The sequence below is a fragment of the Polistes dominula genome, unplaced genomic scaffold (genome assembly GCF_049000335.1).
Source record: "Polistes dominula isolate Pdom_NZ unplaced genomic scaffold, Pdom_raw_medaka contig_27, whole genome shotgun sequence".
Taxonomy (NCBI): Eukaryota; Metazoa; Arthropoda; class Insecta; order Hymenoptera; family Vespidae; genus Polistes; species Polistes dominula.
The window spans coordinates 3,600,892-3,624,069 of record NW_028300906.1 but is presented as its reverse complement, the minus strand read 5'-3'; the positions used below and the strand labels follow the sequence as shown (position 1 = coordinate 3,624,069).

Here is a 23,178-nt window from a genome sequence, read left to right as displayed (position 1 = left end):
GCCAATTTCGAGGTACAATGCAATACCATCGTATCACCAGTTGTTTCTTTGATTCACACTTTCGTTTTACGCCACAACTTGTTCCTTTTGTTTTTTCTTTAAATTCTCACCTCTGTTTCCGACTATATAACAATGCAATTACATTCTATCGTAGATCTATCGTAGTAAATCTATTAAGTGGAGCGCTAAAATATGGAGTTGGGGTGAAAATGTTGCGAAACTTCGATCGCCATATACACCCTTTCTCCAACCCTTCCTTTAACCTTCGTGAACACACGCGTGGGGCCATAAATTTTTCTTCGTCTATCGGTTAAGCCGTGGCTCACCACAAAATAATATGCGGCTGGTCAGGCCCTCGTGTTTGGCTGATCGGCGGCTGATTACATGTGTTCCGCGCCAATGCTGGGAGAGCATGATAAAGCTGGCGGACGGTCGGGGCAGAAGGCCAGACACAGCCTCAATCACCGCAACCTGCTGGTCAGTCTAATCCGCCATGGTGGCCACCCATTCAAAATCAATAGATAATTTCGCTCCTCTACACGACGATGTATGCGTTAGGTGACGTATGCGCAGTGTAAGGGCTGATGGGTAATCTCAGTACCATCGGATCCCTACTGTCCGACTACCTATATCGAATAAATTTACTTGGAATGAACGTTCCCGCTATTGCCGCTGCTGCTAAAATACCACACAAGTTCTATCATTTTAACTACTGCACTAGACAAATTTAATATTTCCTCATCAAATTTAAGTAACTTCTACAATTCTAACTAATGTTTACAGAATGATGTGTTAAATGTATTATATTAAGCGTAAAGAAATTAATTCGATGCCATTGAAAAACAAATTTATTTATGGCACTGAATGAATTTTAACAAGGAAAGGTTTACCCGTTGGATAAAAAAATAAATCAAATGTGCATTTCATTCACATACATGCATTCGGACATGGTGTTATTTTGTTGCTAAATTTTTTTGATCGAAGCTAGATAGATGTTAGCAAGTTGATACAAAGAATAAATATCTATTAACCATGAGCACAATTTCTTGTGGATAATTCTCTCTGTCTTTCTCGAATAGAGTCGAAGATTATCGGACGCTCGCTCAATACAGAGGCTTTACAGGATCACAGGCAAGACTAGAACGACGACTTCTAAGCAACAAAGTCCTACGCGACGTGTTTTGCTCGCATCATCGAGGCATTAAGCCACGTTTTGCTCTTCCATACTACGTACTAACTCCTAGTCCTCCTCCTGCGACTATACCTTTTTCATCTCTGCCTATCGGACCCTTTCTCAACCCATTCAGCAACGTTCGTACACGATGGCATGAATATTCAGAACGTTCGCAGCGTTCAATATGAATGCGTTGATCTTGGCGAGAGCTCTGTCCTTCCCTTAGCTCCTTCCGTTTACGTCAACTCACATTTACAACGTCGATATCTAAGGGAAAACGTCTTTTCCCAGGCTCGCTTTATTAATTAACAATTCTATGAAATACGTAACAAAAGGAAATTCAATAAAAAATATCAATGAATTTAATCTAAAGGAATATACAGAACATAAAGTTACAGAAAGATACAGGTTTTATATCGAGCGGATCTCCACAGTAGAGCAGAACCTTTTTTCGAATACGCTCGATCAAGGTTCATCGTGTTAACCGAGTAAACCGTGCGGGTATCGCGTATGAAACAGTCAAACGTTCGAAGAGGTGTATATCCCTGTATAGACGATATATGTAGCGAGAGGAGAGTGTTAAAAGGGTGGGAAGAACCGTAGGGAGAGAGCTAGTAGGTATGTGGGTACTCGAGGTTTCGTCAGCGGAGTGCCAAAGAGAAAGAGTAGGAGGAGGAGTGATATAGCTCAACGCGGTTCAGGGAACGAGAAAGAGAGGAATACCGGCAGAGAAACGGGCACAGAACGGGCATCGTGCTTTGAGAGAAAAAGAGAGAGGGAAAGAGAGAGTGGACCCCGCGCTGAAAGTTCAATCAAGCTAAACAACATTTCTGTCCGGTCGCTCGCCAAAAAGCGGACTGCCGCACATGAACGAACGAACGAACGTACGGTAGGCAACGGCAGTGGCAGCAACGGCAACGGCAACGGCAACGGCAACAGCAGCAGCAGCAGGCTGGGGCTGGCTAGCCAGCCAACGTTCCTCGACATCGGTCTGGCCTCAAACCAACTTCAAACGCGTATGAAATCGTGCTATCGTGCCGGCGAGAAGGGCGTGGCTCTGTCCGCAAGCACGACTTATATATGATTTTTATCCTACCTTCATTTCTTTGTACATTTTTTTTTCCCTTGCATTCATTTTGTTTTCTTTTTATTCCACTCTTACATCTATTCTTCTCTCGTTGTCTCCTTCCTCAGAAGTTGGGGTTTACGCGGAGAGAAGAGGGCTGATGGAAGAGCAATATCGAAAGAGATAGATCATCGCGGCTGGTAGGAAGAGAAATATATAAACCATTGGACATTACGGGGCCGGCAGCGAAATAGGAAAGCTCGAGATATATTAGAGTCCTCATATCTTTCTTTCTCTCTCTCACTCTGTAAGGTTATAACTCTCTCTCTCCTCTTCGTAAATGATATTATGGAAAGTATATCAGACGTATCGAAATTTGTATTTAAACCAAGAATTTATTATCTTAATTCTATGCAATAGAAAGATCAAATGTAAAATACTAATCGTTTCCTTCCGTCTCTCTCTCTCTCTCTCTCTCTCTCTGTATCGCTTTAGATAAGGTCTCTCAGTGTACACATGGTGTACCATGTATAACGATCCGTCATCGACTTCCTGCAACACGGATAACAAAGCTTAGATAGATGAGCAGAACTTGCGGATTACCGATTTTGACAACCGTTTGACGCTACGGTAAGTCTAAACACGTTAGTGCATGGCAGATCCTTGCTGTAGTCCTGCACGGGATTGTACACGAATCTAGGGGAAGAGAGGAGGATGGCTGAGTGGACGCCAGATTGATCGGAGCCAAGGGTGGTTATGTCGGTGACGTGAGCAAGGGAGAAAGAGGAGGTGGGCTTATGGGTGACCGAGGTCGTCGCCCGGTTTTAGCTTTCTCTCTCCCTCTCCCTCTCCCTCTCCCTCTCCCTCTCCCTCTCTCTTTGTGTCCTCGCACTTATCCCTTTTATTTCCCTTTTTTTTCTCTCCCTCTCTTTCATTTGCCCTCGACGTTCAGCCGATCGTAGTTTTTTTTTTTCGATGTAACGATATTGAAGCTTCTGATTCTTTACTACTTCGTGGCATGATATAAAAGGGAGAGGAAAAAAGGCTGAACGTTGATGCTCAGAAATCGATTGAATAAACGAACTGAGAGAAGTAATACCGTACGTGTGGGTGTGTGTGTGTATGTATTGCTGGCAATGTTCACCAAAGAATTTCTTTAGCGCGTGTCTTAGCTGCGTAATAAAGTCGAACCATTATTACTGGATGTTTTATCCTATGGCCAAAATCTAGAAAATTAATGTAAAAACCGATAAATGGTAGAAGAGAAATAATCTTTGTTCAAGAGATAATCCCCTGAAGAAAAGGGAAAATGGGAATTGGTTTCGATTAAGTACCCAAGAAGAGTATTACAATGTAAACACGAGTCTGCACCGATGCGTGCCTGGGAATATCTTCTTAATGCATTAAAACGTGTGCAGCACGAATGTCGTGTCTCGGTGAGAAACAAATAGCCGGTCTGATAACGTTTATTTGAGTGGTACGCGACGCTTGGAAAAGTTTGAAAGTGGAATTGAAAGCAAAGCGGGTGAGCACGTAAACCGTGTTTGCCACTTGCTGCCGTCGAACGCGCGTTACCTTGATTCGCGATTCACGTATTTTCGGTAACGATTCAATTCGAACTATCGACAAACAAGAGGGAGAGAGAGAGAGAGAGAGAGAGAGAGAGAAAAGGGATAAAAAAAATAAAACAAAGTGACAGTCAAATGTAACTTCGAGCTGGGGGAATTTGACGAGTGCCCATTTGGAAGACCAAAATAGGAAGAGAATTATTTATTCAACAAGCATCCCTTTCGACGCGCTAAAATCGAAAAAGGCGGCCGAGCGTATTTAACCCTCTTTTCTCCCCAGACAACGACTACTACTACCACTACAACTACCACTACCACTGCTACCACTACTGTTCGTCCCTCATAACTCTTCTTTCTCTTTTGCTTTGGGTTGAATAAACGTACTCTGTCTCTTTCCCACTTGGACGAGGTAAGCTTTTATTTTATTTCCCCCATTGTTTCCACTCCTCGCGGACACTACCCTCACGTAGTTCTCATTTTGCTCTCACACGAAAGCTCGCTTTCCAATACAGACACGTAAAACGTCTATAAAACGTCTGCACGATCTCCCTCATCGTCATCATCGTCGTCGTAAGGGACGCTAGAGCATCGACTCACACATACACAAACACACACGTTCGCGCAATTACGTCGGGATCTCTTTTCTCGGTGTTGTTCTTGGTTCCTGAACGTTGGCATTATTTTCCTCGGTGGTCCCTTTGTTTCGGTTCATTCCATTGAACTGCAGGCGAGATAATACGACCTACAGACCCTCACGATCGACAGACAGACGGCTACGACGACGACTACGACGACTACGACGACACATTGCCGACGATGAAACCAACCCGCATTCTCACCTCTCTGTAATTCGCTGTTTTATCTGAATGAATTCGTTTCTTTTTCTCTTCTTATTATAACACTATCTCACAAAGAGTATATCAGATGTATTCCATCACGCAAATGTAGAACATTAATTTGCACAATATTCCTATCCAGTCAATTAGGAATTCCATTCTCTCTAAGCAATCTGTTAAATCAATCGGGAACTCTCTTTGTCATAGGTAGATCTAACGTCGATTACAGAGAGAGAGAGAGAGAGAGAGAGAGAGAGAAGGAACTGTAGCTAAGCGAATAGTAGTACTACTAGCTATGGACCAACTATTTCCGGGATGTAGAGGTCGAGACAGGAGGAGTATTAGTTAACCGTTGGCTTATGCATCTCTGAGTAAATTCCGAACTGGAGGGCATCTAGGATAATATTATGCTGTGCTGACATCTTTGGTGTTAGCCAGGCCGTCCGTTACCCGATACCAGACTACGAAGCAATCCCTTGGCCTTCCTTCCTTCACTTCCCTTCGGAACAGCGGAACCCAAGCAACGTCGATAGCCAACCCGAGATCCTGCGGTCACCCCTTACAGGAAAGGCCAAAGGCGTCTTCTCTCTCTCTCTCTCTCTCTCTCTCTCTCTTTCTCTCTTGGTTCTCTTCCTCTTTTAGCCTTTCTCTTCGAGAGAGATTGAGAAAGCAAGATGAAGAGAGATAGAAATAGAGAGAGAGAGAAAGAGAGAGAAAGAGAGTAGGAAAGCCCAACCTTACCAGAGAAGGCAAGGGAAAGCGGCTGGCTGACCGAACACCACGCCTTACCATCCATGCCTCTATACCAACGCCACGAAGCTTTCAAATTAAGGCACAATTTCGTCCAAGGAGCCTCGATCCGAATTAACGAGACGAGCGCTACCGGGAATGAGCGCACCTGATCCCTCCTGGTGCATTTTCCTAAACGACGTTGCTGCACTACATGCTCTCTCTCTCTCTCTCTCTCTCTCTCTCTCTCTCTCTCTCTCTCTCTCGCTTGTTCGCCACAACCTTTACAATTCCTAGAACGCGGGAATTAAACGTAAAATTTACTTCCGAGCGAATCATAGGTCGACTCCATTTCGATGATAGCGAACTAAATCGAAGGTGGGAGTAAACTCTGGGAACAGAATTGGAAGGGAACGCTGTGAAATATAAAATGGAAGTAGCAGTTTTCTTTCCTCTTCATTTTTCATCATTTTATCTTCTTTTTTCTTTCTTCCACGAAATCGCGATTCCATCAGGGAGACAAAATTATATCGAATCGTGGTGGTCGACTAACGTATTGTCGTATATATTCTTGGCATTTCTACGATATGTCCTATATATACACCACTTCTCTCTCCCTCTCCTCTCCTCTCCTCTCCTTTGGCTATTCTTTATCGTTTCTTTGCCGACGACAACGATGTTCTCCTTCTCTCTGAACAACTCTTTTCCCAAATTTGGGAAGAAGAAATTCGCATTTAAAGCGCAACAAGAAGATAGGAATCTTCTACAACGTGCTCGCGTTGCGGGGGCAAGGGAAAGGCGTTTTTGCACTGAGAAAAGTTAAAAGTGCAGGCTATCATCTTGGTAAGGAGAGGGCAAGAAAGGGGAACGAAAAAAAAGCAACTGATGTCGAGTGTATGCATGCGAAAACCGTTTTCTCTCACGTATTTCTAACCTCGTTCTGAGACGTTCGTTGAATTTATCGTTCCAGTATAAATACCAAAGACGGCGAGTATGCTCCGCATACCACGCGTGAAACGAATCTACATAGATATGAAGTCTCATATACGAACGCAGTCATAACCGAAAATGAAAAGCTCGCCTACCTCGAGAATAATATTGTTACAACCCTTGTTTTTCTTTTCCTCTTCTTTTATTTTTTTATTCTTTTTTTTTTCTTTATTCATCCATTCCGCACACACCTTTTTTTTCGTTTTTTTTTTTTTATCTTCCATTCCTCGTGTCATCGTTTAACGTGGTAGAAGTGTATCGACCGAAAAAAGGGAATAAAAATATTTGACGTCCTGAAAAAAAGTCTTTTCGTTTTTACTGCCACGTTGATCGTGCCATGACAAGTGCATTTTGTTTTTGCCAATGGGAAGGAGGGAGTCACGTGAGTCATTCGTAATATATGATGCTACAACGTTATTTTATATATATTTCATCTTAGAATAATTCTGATCTATCTATGACAAATATCATCAACACTTTCAAATTCTAATGAAATGACATTATTGCAAATATAACGAGAGATTCTTTGCTATCCCATTTTCCCCAAAAATTTTATTCGTGGTCGAACAAATATCGAGAAATGTTTTTGTTTTTGTTTTTTTTTCTTCATTTTTTGCTCGTCTCGTGTCTCGTTTCTGCTATACATTTTTTTCAAACGATCTACCGTAATAACAAACGCGAAAATATTTCGAGGGAAAGATGAGACAATGATAGAGATACGTAGAACGACTTTGTGCGCAACAATTAAACATAAGCCTACGGCGAAAAGGGAAAAGAAAAGGAGACAAAAAAGAAAAAGATGGGGGATAAAAAAGTGATACGAATTGAGAGTGGGCGAAACTTGCGTGAATGTTACAAAAGTTTGTGGTTGCAGTCTCTGGAGGGATGACTCGGTATGATATTCGAAATAGGGGAAGAAAGAGAAAGAGAGAAAAGAAAGAGAGAAAGAAATAAGGGAGAGAGATGGAGTTGTCGTTGGGATGGCGCACAGTTAACGTTGAATACGTCAGCATGCCCCAGCGCGTCGGCGCCCAGCCTTGCATCAAGAATTTATGAAATGATATCATTTTCGTTTAATTAAAACTGTAATAACAGTTTTCACTGCATTCCGTTGCGCACACATTCAAATATATATATATATATATATATATATATATATATATATATATATATATATATATATACATATAGAGAGAAGTTAGTAGCAACTGTAGGACCTTGTCAGCACGTTCTTATCTACGAACTAATGCGGAAGATGGTCTTAAAGTAGACAAAACGCATCATCAAATGGTCATACATAATTGAAAGAATAAACGATAAAACATTTGTAAGATAAATAAATTCATAGAAACTAATGAAAAGTTAAATGAAAGCTATTTGGACATGGGAAAGCTTCTGATATTATGGAAAACGTGCACGGTTTGTATTGGAACTAAAAAAAAACATAAAAGAAAAGAAAAATGAAATACCAAACCGAGTTGCATTATCCTATTTACACTCTCTGCTACAATGTAAATGGACCCTGGCGTATATATAATATTGTAATATTCAGGAGCGTCAACAAAAAAATCGCACGATTTCTGCAGAAAGAGAAGCAGCATGTGTTGCGAAATGTGTGCACGATCAAGGTAAAGGGATCCTTTCTCTCTCGGATAAGCCATAGAGTGGCTCTATTTTGCTAGAAGAGAGAATCCTAAAGCAGCCTCGTATTCGAGGGGCGAAAACGTGGAACGGTTTCTCTGTTGGTGATGATGGTGGTGGTGGTGGTGGTGGTGATGGTAGTATAGTAGGAAGGAAGGAAGGCGACGAGAATGGAAAATAAACGTAGCGATGATGCCCCGAGTTTGAAACAATTAACATAACAAAGCGAAGGGGAACGAGGGATGCTCGGAATAGGAAGGATACCTCACAACGAAGCCAACGGAAAGAGAAAGAGAAAGATAAAGAGAGGTGGCCGTGTTTCTCTTGAGATTTTGGCACCGTTTCTACCGTCGCCGGCAGCCTATTCCAACTTGTGGTATTCGAAAACATTTTCCACGGACGGGTGTAAACGGATCTGACGTGAAACGCCCGAACGGTGCTAGCTAAACTTTATTCCCTCACCTGCCAGTGTCAACATTTTATAAATCGATCACGTTCCTTCGATATCCTAATATTACGATAAATACAACAATTTATATCATCTGATATTTCCAACGATTCTTATGTGTATTTGTTCTTTGTCAGAATCTCTGCTTTAAATTGTTTGCATTCAACTATAAAGTAAGTACAATCTTGTTCTTTTTTAAATTAACCAAGATACGTGACCTTGAATAGATCGTCATTCAAAAAATTTCATGCAAATTTTGATTTCTTCCAGAACGATAGGTCGCGATGCAATCTGTTATTCTCGTAAGTGACACACACGACACAGTCAAATCGAGGAGAACATTTTCCAGACGATGCGTTTCAAAGTACATCGATTCAGAACATTTTCAATGTCTCCCTCTTTCTCTCTCTCTCTATCACTTATTCGCTGGTATCTTCTACCAGCACTACTACTATCACCACCACCACCACCACCACCACCATCGTCGTCGTCGTCGTCGTCGTCGTCGTCGTCGTCGTCGTCGTCGTCGTCGTCAACTTGGCTCGGCTTATTTGATTAAGGTGCATTGAAGGCGCCATGCATATAATCGTATAAATTGCTTTTGATGCGAGAGAGTACAGCTTTCCACCCACCCTTTCGCCACCTTCCTACGTGGATGAAAGTCACGTTCTCTCTCACTCCCTTCACCTTTTACCTTTTTCTTTACTCTCATTTTCTCTCTCATTTTCTCTCTCATCCTCTCTCTATTTCCCCAAGTCTTCCAAGTTTGAAAGGAACGCGCGCACGATATATTGCGCGCAACAAATAAAATACCGTTCGTGCCATGAAAAGTCACCGCTGCTACGAGACGAGAACGCAGAGTGTGAAAGCCGTTTCTCATCGACAATGCCATGAAAGAATGTCGATACCCGTTCATTTCTGTACTAGAGGAGGGAAACATTTCTTCTTTTTTTTTCTTCCCTCTTTTCTTCCTTTCTTCCTTTTTTATTGGGATCGCGAGAAAGAGAATATATAGAAACGAATGGCCAAGTGAAAAGAGGAACCTCCAGAGTTACTCTAACGGTATTCAAAGTTTCTATTCGTGAGAGTGAGCGCGAACACGTTCACGTTCGTGTTCGAGTTATGACGGATTCGCGATTGAAGCTGCATCTTTAAAACATGAACACACATTCGGCCCGATGGAATATACGAAGACATCCTTCAAGAGTATATTTCTTTCCTTCTTTCTTTTTTTATCTTTTACAAGGGCTTGTATTTGAGGTCGAGAAAAATAGTTTGGGTTGGAGAAATCAAATCGTTGAAGGGTGCGTTGAACTACTTACCTATACAATTTTAAAGACAAATTTATATAGGTCAACACGAATACCAAAATAATTTACGCTTACTTGTCTGTCATTATTAATGAACAACGATAAAAGTTACATGTTGTATTTACATTTAGAAGATCAATCTAATAATCTTACGAAGGAAATAGTCTGGACCGATCGAAGAGCTAATCGAGCGTGAATTTGACCATCGATTCCGTTTCCTTTCGTCGTCTTCAGAACTTGACAAATATAACCCTATCTATTGCCAAACTTACTTCCTATCTCAACGCATCGAGGGGCAAATTTACGCGTTCTAAAGTAAAATTTCTATTTAATTTTCTTTTCAAAAGTTGAAATCTCAAAGTTATGTTAGCGATTAAAATATCAAATAACGTTACGTTGTAAAACAAAATCTATAGTCGTTGGAAATTATGGTATGAAAAATTGCAAGCTCATTATGTGTATAACCAATGCTATAATAAATGTCTATGATCAAATAGAAACATTTGAAATAGATCGAAAATTCATGATCGTATTAACGCGTTCTCCACCTCTGCACCCACCGATAGCGTCATTGAAGAGAATCTCGAAGAGAGAACGCTTGTATCCTGCAGTTTGTCCTGATATTGCAGTTTGACTAACGCAACTACAAAGTACGGTCTTGCATACACAAGCAAAGCAGCAGCAACAGCAGCAGCAGAAGTAGAAGCAGCAGAAGCAGCAGTAGTCAGCACAGTGTTCGAGGGAAGTATAAAATGTCAATACGTTTACCGGCGACCCATTGTTGAACTTGATCTATGTTTATGGGCGTGACGGCAGAGCCTAGGTCGCCGTCGCGTTGCATATACGAAAACGAAACCGACTGGAAGCACGAGTATTTCTTTCTATAATGTTCCGTCTGTAATGGCACAAAGGCGGTCGTCCTCGTTCCTAACTTGTGTAAATTTGAATACACATATACGTATATACAATTTCGAGATTGGCGATGAGTTTCGTTCGCGGGAATCCTCGATACGTATAAATAAATCTTTTTTTGATTGATTTCAAAACATATACCTTTGGAAATGCATCTATCATGACGCACGTGTTACTTCCTCCTTTCATTTATATTTTGATTTTTTATCGCTCAATAACCTAACGATCAAATTCTTATCTCGCTCGATTAAAATTATCCGAATAAAGAAATGTATTCAAATGAAGGTAAGAATAAAAGGAGAATTTTCTTCGATATTACGAATGGGCTTTTGAGCAAAGGTAGAGATAGGAAGAGAGAAAGGGTAATACCGGAGAAGAAGGGCTGAGGCGTCGGAGACTCCACAAGGGAATAAAACCTGATTTAGGACTGCGGTCGAGAAATCTCTCAAGGGACCCTCTGAGCTGACCACCGTGCACTCACTTCGCTTTCCAGTGTCCCTCCGAGTACGATCCTCTCGTAGCGCTATAGTCTGCGCTTCCGCCTCACTATCTCTCTCTCTCTCTCTCTCTCTCTCCTACAACGTCCAACACGTCCGATGTCCCCTGTGTCCCTCGATGCCAACAAGTGCGACTCTTTACCAACATCGCGTTCGAAATGCATTCGGAATACTAAGGAACTCTCCGGGGTGTTATCCGAGAATACGGTTTGATAAAGAGAGAGAGAAATAGAGAGAAAGAGAGAGGGAGGGGGAAAGATGAAAGACTCTTCAAGTAGCCGAGAAAACACGTAACTACAAGCTCGTCTACAAATTGCCTATGAATATCTTTAAACCCTCTTTTCCATCTCCTCTTGCGTTTGGGAGAGGTTGGCCAACTCGGCCGATCGGTTCCATCAAAAATGTATTCCGAGCGTGTTAGGAGAATCAAATTTCGCGAGGCCGACGAGATCCATTAAACGACGCGTTCGGCGTCACTGCCGATCGATTCGAAAGAGGAAAGAGGCAGGAAAGAGGGAGAAGAGAGCTTCTTCTTCTTCTTCTCCCTTCGTCCCTCTCTTTCACGATCGTTGGCTCCGTCAAGCGTTTCGAGTACGTTTTCAAATTCTACGAGAAGGAAGAAGAGGAGGAGGAGCAAGAGGATATCGGTCGTCTATTCCCTTTAAAAAACGATACGAGAAATCTCATGATTTTTCTTCGAGAAAAAATGAGAGAGGACTTTTGCGTCAATGATTGGTGAATCGTAATATATGTTTGCTCTTGTGATATCTTCTTTCCTCAAGTGTTGGTAGAGGAAAATATTTAGATCAACAGTTAAAGAGATCATCTAATGAAGTACTCAAATGTAATATGAGATATTAAATAATAAAAAGAGATTTTATTAGTAGAAAAGAAAAAATCCGAAAAATCATTAGACGAAGAACCCAAGAGTGAGTATTAGATAGAGAGAGGAAGGAAGGAAGGAAGGAAGACGCTCCTGGCACAGCCTAGCGTGTAGTTTACTACGTGCCTGCCTGTCGGGGCATCCCGTGACCGTGGTCTAGCTTAAGGATTCGGGTCAGGCTGTAACCTGCCTCGATTGCAAATACAGAGGAGAAACACAGCTCTTGGAAGCGCTGCCAAAACCAAAACTCAAGTAGTACTACTAGCCAGTGGCGGATTTCCGCACAGGCGCACAAGGCGCGCGCCTGGGGCCTCTTAAATCAAAGGGCCCTCTAATCTCTCATCTCAAAATAAAAAGATAATTGTTTCTTCCTTTTAAATGTCAACCTTATATAACCGTTATCAAATAAAACTATTATTTATTGCGACATGTTCATTACTCAAATTAAATTGCATCTGGGATTTCTCGAGTGTTAAATCCGCCACTGCAACTACCTGCAATACCAATACTCTTCCATGTGTTACCACTAAAATGCAAAACTTTAATCGGATTCCTTTTCTCTCTCTCTCTCTCCCTTTTTATTCTACTATTTCTCCCTCAAAATAAGCAATATAGTACCATGTTACGAAATTTGACTTGGGAAAGTATTCGTGCGAAATATCACCTTATGTTTTGCATCGACGCAAAGCATTGCTTCTTTCAGTTTCTTTTTCGGGTCTATATATGTATTACATATACACATATATATAATACATGCGCATATACGAGTACGAATAGAGGAACATATACCTTGACTCCCGTAAAATGGATCGTCGAAACGCGATAGTAGAGAGAAGACGGTCGCCCGAGATAAGAGAATAGATTGTACAAAATAGAAAATAATATACTTTTATATCAAGACGTATCTTTGGGTATTGTTAAACAACGGATCGATCTATCGCTAGGAAGTTTCTTCTATGCAACGTTATTTTTTGTTCTCTTTTCCCCTTTTTTTAAGATCCTTATCGCGTGAAAGATGTTGAAACGGTGAATCGTTGGAAAACGAATTCTTCGTAAGAATGTTGGAAAAGCACGCGACGTTAGGGAAAAATAGCACGCACTTTGTCACCGGATATGAATCCTATTGAGCATACTTAGAATATGCCCTGGCAAAAGCTCGCGGCTGATGCAAGAATGCGAACGACGACGATGACGACGACAACGAAGCGGCATAAGCTCACGTTGGTTGCTCCAGAGAGTCACTGAAGAATGGGCCAGCATACCGTAAGTTCTTCGCCATCTTTTTTAATGCACGCGCTGTCATGCGGCACCGGTATGAGTGAGTAGTAGTTGGAACTTGCGAATATTAAAAGTACTTTTTGAGAGAGAGCTTTCTCGAGCATGCGCCCGCGCTCTCGCCTATTTCATAACACTACGATATAACTTGGAAAACGTAAATGCAATTCTACTGCAAAACTATTTGCATATAATAATAAGAAAATAATAATGGAATGATCCTGAATCGATCGCGAGTGAAAATAGCGTACCTGGCTGATAAAGGTAGAGGTCCGCGGCACGCGGCCACACGATCGCCGAGCGCTCCACGCTGCCTGTTTGATTCCGCGTGTTTGCGGATCCCGGAAATCCTATGAAGAGAGACGAAGAAAAATAATAGTTTTCACAAGGCACAATAACGCACGAGAAAGAAGAAGAATAAGAAGAAGAAGAAGAAGAAGAAGAAGAAGTAGAGGTAGTAGTAGTAGTAGTAGCAGTAGTAATAGTAGTAGTAGTAGTAGTAGCAGTAGTAGAAGAAATAGTAGTAGTAGAAGAAATAGTAGTAGTAGAAGAAGTAGAAGAAACTAAACTAAATGGTCAGTTTTCTTTTCTTCGAGATATCGAGAAAAAACTTGTCTCGACGAGTGTCTCTTCTTCTTTTTTTCGCTAATCGTTCCGTAACATGTCCATAGAAAATCTATGACGTTTGATAAGCGTCATCTTAATCGTCATCGTCGTAATCATTCCTTTTCTTCTTTAATTCGATAGATTAAAGGTATCGACAACGATTCGAAGGAACAAACAAACAAACACTTCATTTATTCATTAATTAAAGCACGTGAACACAGGAGAGAAATCAATGATGATGACGACGACACACGTTCGTAGCAAAGTAGCAAGTGTCTATGTTGTCCAACCACGTGTTCGTTTTCTCTCTCCCTCGATTATTTCTTTCTCACTTTTGGTAATATTTGAGTCGTAGAAAAAAGTAACTATAAATCACGACAAAAGGATTAACGTTCTCTCGCACAGGCGCGCGCGCGCGCCACGCAACACGCGGTTTGAGAAAACGAGTGGTGCACCACTGTATGTTATTCGCGTGCTAGGTATCAGCCGTTCTGGAGGAATTGACCGCGTGGTTATAACCACAGCTTCCAATTGTCCTCGTCGTTTTCCTTCTATTCGTTGTCAACTCTGTCCTCGTCGTCGTCCTCGTACTCGTCGTTGTAGTCGTCGTCGTCGTCGTCGTCGTCGTCGTCGTCGTCGTCCTTGTCGTCCTCGTCCTTGTCGTCGTCGGCGTACTCATCAAGAAGATACAACGTGGAAAAGTTCAACCACCACCAACCAACCAACCAACCAACTACCACCAATTACCACAACCAACCACCAAAGACCGGCTTTTTATTTAATCTTCATACAAAGTTAACCAACTAATTATCAACGTTATTTGATTTATTTCATTTTATCTCTCCCTTGTTCTCCCTCTTTCTCTCTCTCTCTCTCTCTCTATTTTTCTTACTTTGTTCAACTCGAGGGGTTAGATAAGATAGATATGCTTCGCACCAACCTTCGGCTCCGTTCTTCGCGTCCTTTTCCTGAGAGAACAACAACACGTCAGCCAAATGCAATTCCCCCCACCCCCCCTTTAACTCAACTCAACACCGGCAACGATAATCGCGAAAAATTACATCGACGAACAACGACACAATTCGTAAAAGGAACTAGGAAAACGCACATGTAAATAATTTCAACTACGTTCGAGGAAATTAAAAATTTGGAAGGAAAGAAAAAAAAAGAAAGAAAAAAAAGAAAGAAAGAAAGGGGGGGAGAGAAAGTAAAAAACAAAGACGAATGGAAAAGCACGCGCACGCACACACAGGGTTAGACGACGACGACGACGACACAAAAACGTGTGGAATGGTTTTGGGCTACGAAATAAAAATATAAAGAAACAAAAAGTAAAACTTTAGCGTTCGCAGGTTAATCGTAATCCGAGGAAAAATAATAAAACGATTTAAAGATGGAGAAAAAGAAAGAGAGAGAGAAGAGAGAGAGATAGAGAGAGAGAGAGAAAGTGGGAACTAGCGCACTCGGCAACGACGCCACCTCCTTTGGCAAAACGTGGAGATGGTGTACACTGCGGTCGCTCTCCGCACACTGAGGATAGCTGACGTCACGAGCCCACCACGCGGAGGTGGTCTCGCGAGCGACCGCTTCGCGCCGGCGCCCGCGGCGCTGCAATCCCTATAGGCATACGACACGATATACCTTTCCCGTTCTCTATGCCGGTATCACTGTATATACTTAGCTAAAGCCAGACCTATTCCGTTCCACCTACGCTTTAACCGTCGACGGAGGAGCTAACACGTAATGGGGTTTTACCTTACGCGACGAAGGATACGCGACGAAGGATACGCGACGAAGAGATCATGCCACTACCAACGTGTTTCAACCTAAGTATTCTTCCATCAACTCCTTATAATAATAGATTTGTCAAATATTTCCTCTCCTAGGATTTAAACCGATCTTACAATTAGAGAATCATCATACTTTCAAATGATTACATTTTTAATAAATAATTGTAAGTATCATAGGATGGGAAAGAAATTAGAATTCCAAGGACGAGATTATTCTTTCTTTTTCCTTCGGTCTAAGTAATAAAATACAGTTTCCACGCGAGGTCTCTGAAAGAAAAGATCGGGAGTGGCTCGTTCCCGCGGTGTTAGCCACGATCCTTCGAGTGATCTTCTACAGGCAGAAAACCACGAAGGAACGGGGAATTTCTCGAGGAGAAAGCTTTGGGGGAGAGTAGTAGTAGTAGTCCTTCCTTTCCCTGGGTCCGTCGTTAAGGGGGTGGAAAGTTTTGCCTCCGAGAGTTTCAAACTAACTCGGTTAACTCGAAAAGAGTAAGGAACGACGACGACAACGATGACGACGACGACAACGACGACGATGAAGAATCAACGAAAGATAAAAATGACGTTGTGTATCTTATATACGATTGGATTTATCTAACACCAAGTCATAGATCTGTGATGTGTTATCCCATAATCATTGACAAACTAATACAAAAAATTGTATAAGTATCGATTGTGTGGTAAAAAAGAAAAAGCAAAAATATCGTGTTCATGAAGATCAAAAAGAATGGATAGGCTTAAACATGAAAGGAAAGCAATCGTAACGATTGTCGACCGGTCTCATAGGTAGGACACTTGTTTTAAGTACGTATACCGGACGTATATGTAGGTTGATGCGTCAAAGCAAAAATGTACAAAACCAGAAAGAAAGAGAGAGAGAGAGAGGGATGGAGCGAATGAAACAAAAGGTAAAAAAAGAAAAAAGAAAAAAGCAGTGCGAGAAAAAGCGTCCTCCCGTCATCTCTCTTTATTTCTATCTCTCACTCCCTCCTCTCTATCACTTTCTTGACTCTTTCCCTTTTCCTCTCGGTCGTTGGTTCCGTTGGGTGGGCTACTGGTAGAAGGTGGATGGAAATCAATAGCCCTGAATAATGAACCCCAAGGCAGCACCCTCGCTCCGCTCTCCACGGTCTGGAGCAGTCTCTCATGCATCCTCTCGTTCCGGAGAGAAAGCGAGAGGAGTAAAAGGTATGGTAGGAGAGACAGGAATGAGAGAGGAACAGGGAAGAAGGGTGTATACATATATAAAGATGTGTATATGTATATACACAGAGAGATCTATATATTAGTCTATCTTTCCTCCTTCATCCAACCGTTCTCTTCTTCAGCAAGCAAAGCCTACCGAGCCTCCTCCTTTTCCTCCTTCTCCTCCTACTGTAGGATGTTCGAAAGGAGGTGTTTGTGTCCTCTCTCCTAGCCCCCAACTTTACTACGAGACCCCCTCGAACTCAATTCGGATAACCGACGGAAGAGAAGGAGAAGCGCAGGAGGACACGGAAAATGATTACCCTCTACCCCTTCTCGTCGTCGTCGTCGTCGTCGTCGTCGTCGTCGTCGTCGTCGTCGTCGTCGTCGTTCTCCTCCTCCTCCTCCACCTCACCCTTCCTTCCTTCGTTCTCTTCCTCTGCCTCTCTTTCGTCTTCTCCAGGACGGATCGATGGTCGTCGAGCACCTTGGTTCGTGATTCTCTTGGATTCGGATCAATACCTACTTTAGTATTGCAATAAAATGCTCAAACAGAGCGTTATGATAGTCCGCTCTCCTATCGAGTGCCCATCGAAGAAACGATTTGGCGAGCAGTAAATTTATTTACGATTGACTCCTGACGTAAACGATGTACGTCGTTATGATCCGCGGAAACGATGACATCCGTTGATGAAATGTTTTTCATCGAATAAATCGGACGGTTAAATGACGAGAAAGAAGAATATTTTATTAGCATAATTTAGATATCCCATGAAACATTAATTTATCTTATTCTTTTAATTGTTGTTTTGGCAATGCCGATTTCGTTTGGACAAGATTTGTAAGAAAATTTCTTTCTGATGTCTTCATCTGGCAACGGGGTACGGCCACTACGACCGGTTGAATAAATAGACATGCCAATTTACATAGTCGTTAACGGGTATGGTTGGCAAGTCCTTATCGACTACTGTAGTTGGTGAGTACGGCTGAACCTCCTGACCTAGCCAACGCGTTCCACGTTATTCCTACACCTTCCTCCCCCACTTGCTCATACCTTACCATCGACAAGGATCCCAATTGGTTATATACCACCTTGGATCCCCGCGATACTCCTCTCGCTAAACTAAAACGCTTATTAAAGATCGATCGGGGACACTGCGGAAGCTCTTCGGATGCATTAACGAATTGAAAATAACGAAAGGGATGCGGATCTTCACTTGGCTCGTAACGTGTCGTCTCCGATGATTTAAAGAGAGAGAGAGAGAGAGAGAGAATAAACGTCTTTTTAATCCCGTTTTTTAACATTTACATGATATTATTCGAAAAACGAGGAAAATTTCTATCATCGTTCGCGTGAAATATCAGAAACTTTAAATTCAACCGGGACTGGGAGAATAAATTTGAGTCTGTAAGTTTTGACAAGGGCAAAAACAACGGCAACACTAAGGTCTCGTTTTTCTTTCCTTTTTGTACAGGTAAAAGAATTCAAATGTCGTTGATGTAGTAGTCGATTTCAAATCCAAGGAGGATTTTCGTAAGAACGAACCAGGAAGAACCGGAGAAGAACGAAGAAGCTACGCTAGAAAATGTATCGGCAGCTTATGTTTCTTCCCATCTCAAGAAGAATCCTTCTTCTCCGCGAGCACCACCGTGCGCTCCAAGCCTCGTTGGGAATTTCTATTCTTCGCATTCGACGGTCCGGAATTTTTCGAGGACGGCTTCTTCTCTTTCCGACATACCCTCCTCTTCTCCCCCTACTTGGAGCATCAGCATCAGCCTCATTCTCAACCACAACGCGAGAGTGTAATTTTAGTTTGATGCTGAGAAAGGAAGAAAGAAGAAGAAGAAGAAGAAGAAGAAGAAAAGTAAGAAAGCAAGAAATAAAGAAAACAGCGAGAAAAAGCTCGGTGCACGCCTATTTCTTTCTTTTTCTTTTCAATGCAATAATGGAAGAAGAGAGAAAAGAGAGAGAGAGAGAGAAAGAGAGAGAGAGAGTAGCCAAAAGGCGCATTACTGACAATGAGAGGAAGAAGACTACACGATCCGTATACACTTCTGCCACCCCTTATTTTCCTTTACACGGACTCGCCTAGCCTCCGATCGAGACAAAGCCGGTGGTATTACCTTATTTCCCCAGCGTCTAGCTTCTTCCTATAGCACAAATCCTTCTTACGCGGATGCACAACCCCTCTTATTCGAGAGAAACAGAGACAACGAGCATCACTCTTATATCGTCCAATCCTCTCTCTTTCTTATACTTCCCATGAAAATCGCTCTTAACGTTTGCGTAACGACGTCTTTGTTTCCGGCAGATCGATGTCAAGAAAGTGTGCTACAAGATCAAATGAAATGTCAGATACTTCTAAGATACTTCTTCGTAAATCTTTGAATCACTTCTACATCGACAGATATATTCTGAAAAAATATCTTTTGCAAGATTAAAATTAACTTTAAATAGAATACAATATTATCGCGTAACGCTAGACCGATTTTGTGGTTGCAACGAAGAATAAAAAAAAAAAAAGAAAAAAAAAACAGGAAAGAGAAAAATGGAGAGCAAGTTTGTGCTCTCTTTTTGAGGGAGACGAAAAAGTAAAGGATAAAGAGAAGAGAATCGTGGAACAAAAGAAAAAAACGGAGTAGCAAAAAAACGAAAGAAAAAAACAAGAAGTACCTACACCGAGAAAAAGAGAGAGAGAGAGAGAGAGAGAGAGAAAGGGAAGAATGGAGAGCAGTGGCAAAAAATGGGATAACACAGGTCCGTGTAGGAGAACGGACAGGCAGACAAGACTCATGCACCTTGTGTTCCGTGAGGGGAAAATTACGGCTGGATTGGAGGGATGAGGGATGAGGAAAGCTTCGCTGGCATTGTAATGGCGTGTGCCATGGTCCCCATGTGCCAGCCACCCCAACAGCTGAGACCTCTGTACACTGCTGTTAAATACGGTGAAACGAACAGGCCGCTCGCGAGAGTTAAACTCGTAGTTATCGCTCAAATCGATATACGCGCGAATCGATAGACTGTGCTTTCTCTTTAAAATCTACCCTAGTAGCGCGCAGAGTACGATCGCCATGCTAAAAGGTGGCAGTGCTTTGATTCTCTCTCTCTCTCTCTCTTTCTCTCTCACTCTCTGTCTCCCCCCTTTATCTTCATCGACCACTCCAAACCAAAGCAAACCAAACTAAACCAAACTGAACCGAACCAAACCAAATCTATTCCTGTAGTCGACAACGAAATCAAAAGTTTTATTCGATTCTCCAGGGGCCAACGACAAGATCTATTAGAAATTCTCCCCAATCGAATCAATTGTTTATCGATTTCTATAATACATCCAGGTAGTGGGTCATTGTTTTATTTTTACGAGTCTCTACCTGTGTTTTAAATATTACGATGAAAATCAATTGTACTTCTAACTCATCGTAAGTCGAAAGTCCTTGCAGCGTAATTAATAAAAAGTATTGAAAAAAGTACAAGTGAAATTGAAAGAATTAAAATAAGGTTCTCGGTAAGATCTACAAATCGCAATTATTCTCTTTCCTTCTTCGATAAGGATACGGTTCATTTGCAAATACGGAACAGCATCTGGCAGTGAAACAAAGGAGTAGGAAGAGGAGACAAGAGAGGAGTACTCTCGATCACTGGACGACCAAAGTATCGTAACTACCTGGTAATTAAGTACGGATGCCGAGGATCCCAAGTACCAACCAGTCGTCCAATGGAGCTTGCACCGAAATAAAGAGAATGCAAAGAGACTTTTCGCAGTGTGCCTCGAGAAGATTGTTCGGAATAATAGTAGTGGTGGTGGTAGTAGTAGTAGTAATAGTAGTAGTAGAGGTAGTCGTAGTAGTAGTTTTCTATTTGCCTTGAATTGTAACTCAATCTACGAAGATCTGTGGGACAGAACAAATTGGAGAAGTACGAGGAGGAAAGGAAGTAGAAAAAAAAAAGGAAGAAAAGCATCTCTTGAGGAAAGGCATCGGTGAAAGAGGAAGAGAGTAAAGAAGGACAAGGGGGGACGACTGCCATGATCCAAGTCGTTCGTGGTAACTTCGGCAGAGAGAAAGGGAAAGGTAGATGTATTAGCATTCACAACGAGTCTGCGCCATCACTGGCGAAGACAGAAAAGGAAAGGAAGAATTCGCGAGGACGCGCTCGGTTGAGTTGAAGAAGATCGTGGAAAGGGGTGTACAACACGACGTTGGACAAGAGAGAGAGAAAAAAGGGTATAGAGAGAAGGAGAAAGAAAAGAGGGACCGAACAGTGGAAAGAGAGACCCATGCAGCTCGAGGAATCAAAATATAATTACACAAAGGCAGCCCGTAACACGGAGACAGAATCGCGGGGAAATAGACGGGTCTCATTAAAATTGGAGAGCTGTTTCGAAACTACAAGACTGCCGTGTCGGTTGCAGCCTTGTCGCCGTCGAGCATTGCGTTTTTCCTAGCCCGCGACCAACCTCTTCCTCCTCTTCTTCTTTTTCTTCTTCTTTCTCTTTCTCTTCCTCTAACCTTTCCCCCCTTTCATACACCGCTTAAAATTCCTGCATGCCCATCACACCCAACGCGCACCTTTAACTATCATGTGGTGGGTGGGTTTGTTGCTGCTTACATTAGAGTAGAATTTTCAACTTTTTCTTTGGATGTTGAAAGAAAGGAGGACTTTGAAAAGTTGCGATATCTTCCCAACTAAAAATATATTCTAAGAACTTAGTCATTTTCTTTATCATTTAGCTATTTCTTCCACTTTCCACCTCCCTTTTTATGCCACTCATTCGTACACTAACGGTGGAAAATTTGTAGCCCAAAATTTAGGCGTTGATTCGAAACAGGTTCAGAGGATACGCGTTGAAACGAATTATTTGATTTGGTAAACGAGCTTCGACGCAAACGAGCGTATTTTATTCGCCGTTGGTAAAATGACCCTCCAATTGTCTCGTCGAACGTGCAGCAAATCGATGCACCCTTGTTTACCGGTCAGCTTCAAACTACGGACGCACACCGTTGTTTCGTGACAACCAAGGATTAGTTTCGCGGACCCGGGCGGGACGTTGTCACGATATTATAGTGGATTCGTTAACGGTATAACGACAGCTACCGGAACCCTCGGAGTGGGAGGGGGATGTATAGATTTCACAAATTTATTAACCGAGATAAAATGTTCATACGAGAACGCATTACGCATTGAAATAAACTCATAGTAGAAATAAGAAAGAAAGAAAAAACAAAAGAAAAAGAAATCAACGAGGACGAATATTTCATTGAAACTCGTCGACGTTTTCAAGAGAATTAAATCAATGGCGTTATACTTCGGATAGAATTCGAGGATGGAAACTGTCGATAAATCGATACCACTACTACTACCATCATCATCGCTACACCGTGAGGGGGTATAGGTTGTATAGGGTACAATGGAACAAAAATGAAAGCACAAATGAAGAACGAACGAAGAGATTGAGAAAATATTAATATCATGCCTAGAAAGCCCTTGTTATTCGTTTTATTTTGAAACCGGAGATATGCCGATGATGGTACCTACCACCGCTTCGAATCGATCTATAGGTTGCTTACTGCTTTGGCTTCTTCAACCGTAAGTTACTAATAGGGCCAATCAAATTTCTCCTTCGTGATTATCGAGCGCTCATTAAAAGAGGACCACCAGATTGCTGATGGCGAGATTGAATTATTTACCTTCGGATTTTCTAAGAATTGTTGCTGCTGCTACTGCTCGACTACCGTTATTGTGAATTTTACGTCGACGACTTAACCGCACTACTTCGTTACTTTTCTTTTTCGAGCTACACTCGAATCGATTAATTACTTATCTCTTCGTGACCAGCATCGATTTCTCCCTCTCTCTTTCTACTGCCAAAGGCATAAAATTAGATCCAAGAAAATGGGCTAGAAAATAACAACACGCGAAAAATAAAATGAAACGTTTGAATTTGCCATCTGACTGATTTGAGTTTGCATTCGGCAAAAGACTTTTTAAATAACACAAACACTTGTACTCTATGCGCTTACACCTACGCTTGAAAAACTTTACGCTTTCCTTCTATCCAACTGAGAGACAGCAACAACAACAACAACAACAAAACATTTGTGAATTCGCGTGGTCGGCGCGAAGCGAGAATAATTCGAAAGATTAACGAGGTATTTCCAGGCAAAAAGTCAAACGGCCATTCGTCAACCATAAATTTTACGTGCCTAGAAAAATAATAATAAAAATGTGTTCGTTTTCTCTCGACAATGCACCGAGGATATTCGTGCA

The 23,178-nt window shown here is 41.9% G+C and overlaps 1 protein-coding gene across 12 annotated transcripts in view; it reads right to left on the bottom strand.

The window, feature by feature from the left end:
- The window catches only part of LOC149033410 (uncharacterized), a 199,318-nt gene that overhangs the window by 150,859 nt on the left and 25,281 nt on the right, over positions 1-23,178 (bottom strand). The window contains exons 1-3 of one of the 12 annotated variants that reach the window (XR_016178924.1): positions 14,876-15,461; positions 13,899-14,300; positions 13,581-13,679 (exon numbers count right to left, since the gene is read on the bottom strand). The exons of 2 other annotated variants lie outside the window; for them this stretch is intronic. The gene's annotated coding sequence lies outside the window, so the exon portion shown is untranslated. 9 more of the 12 variants (XR_016178921.1, XR_016178922.1, XR_016178926.1 and 6 more) reach the window with 9 other exon arrangements.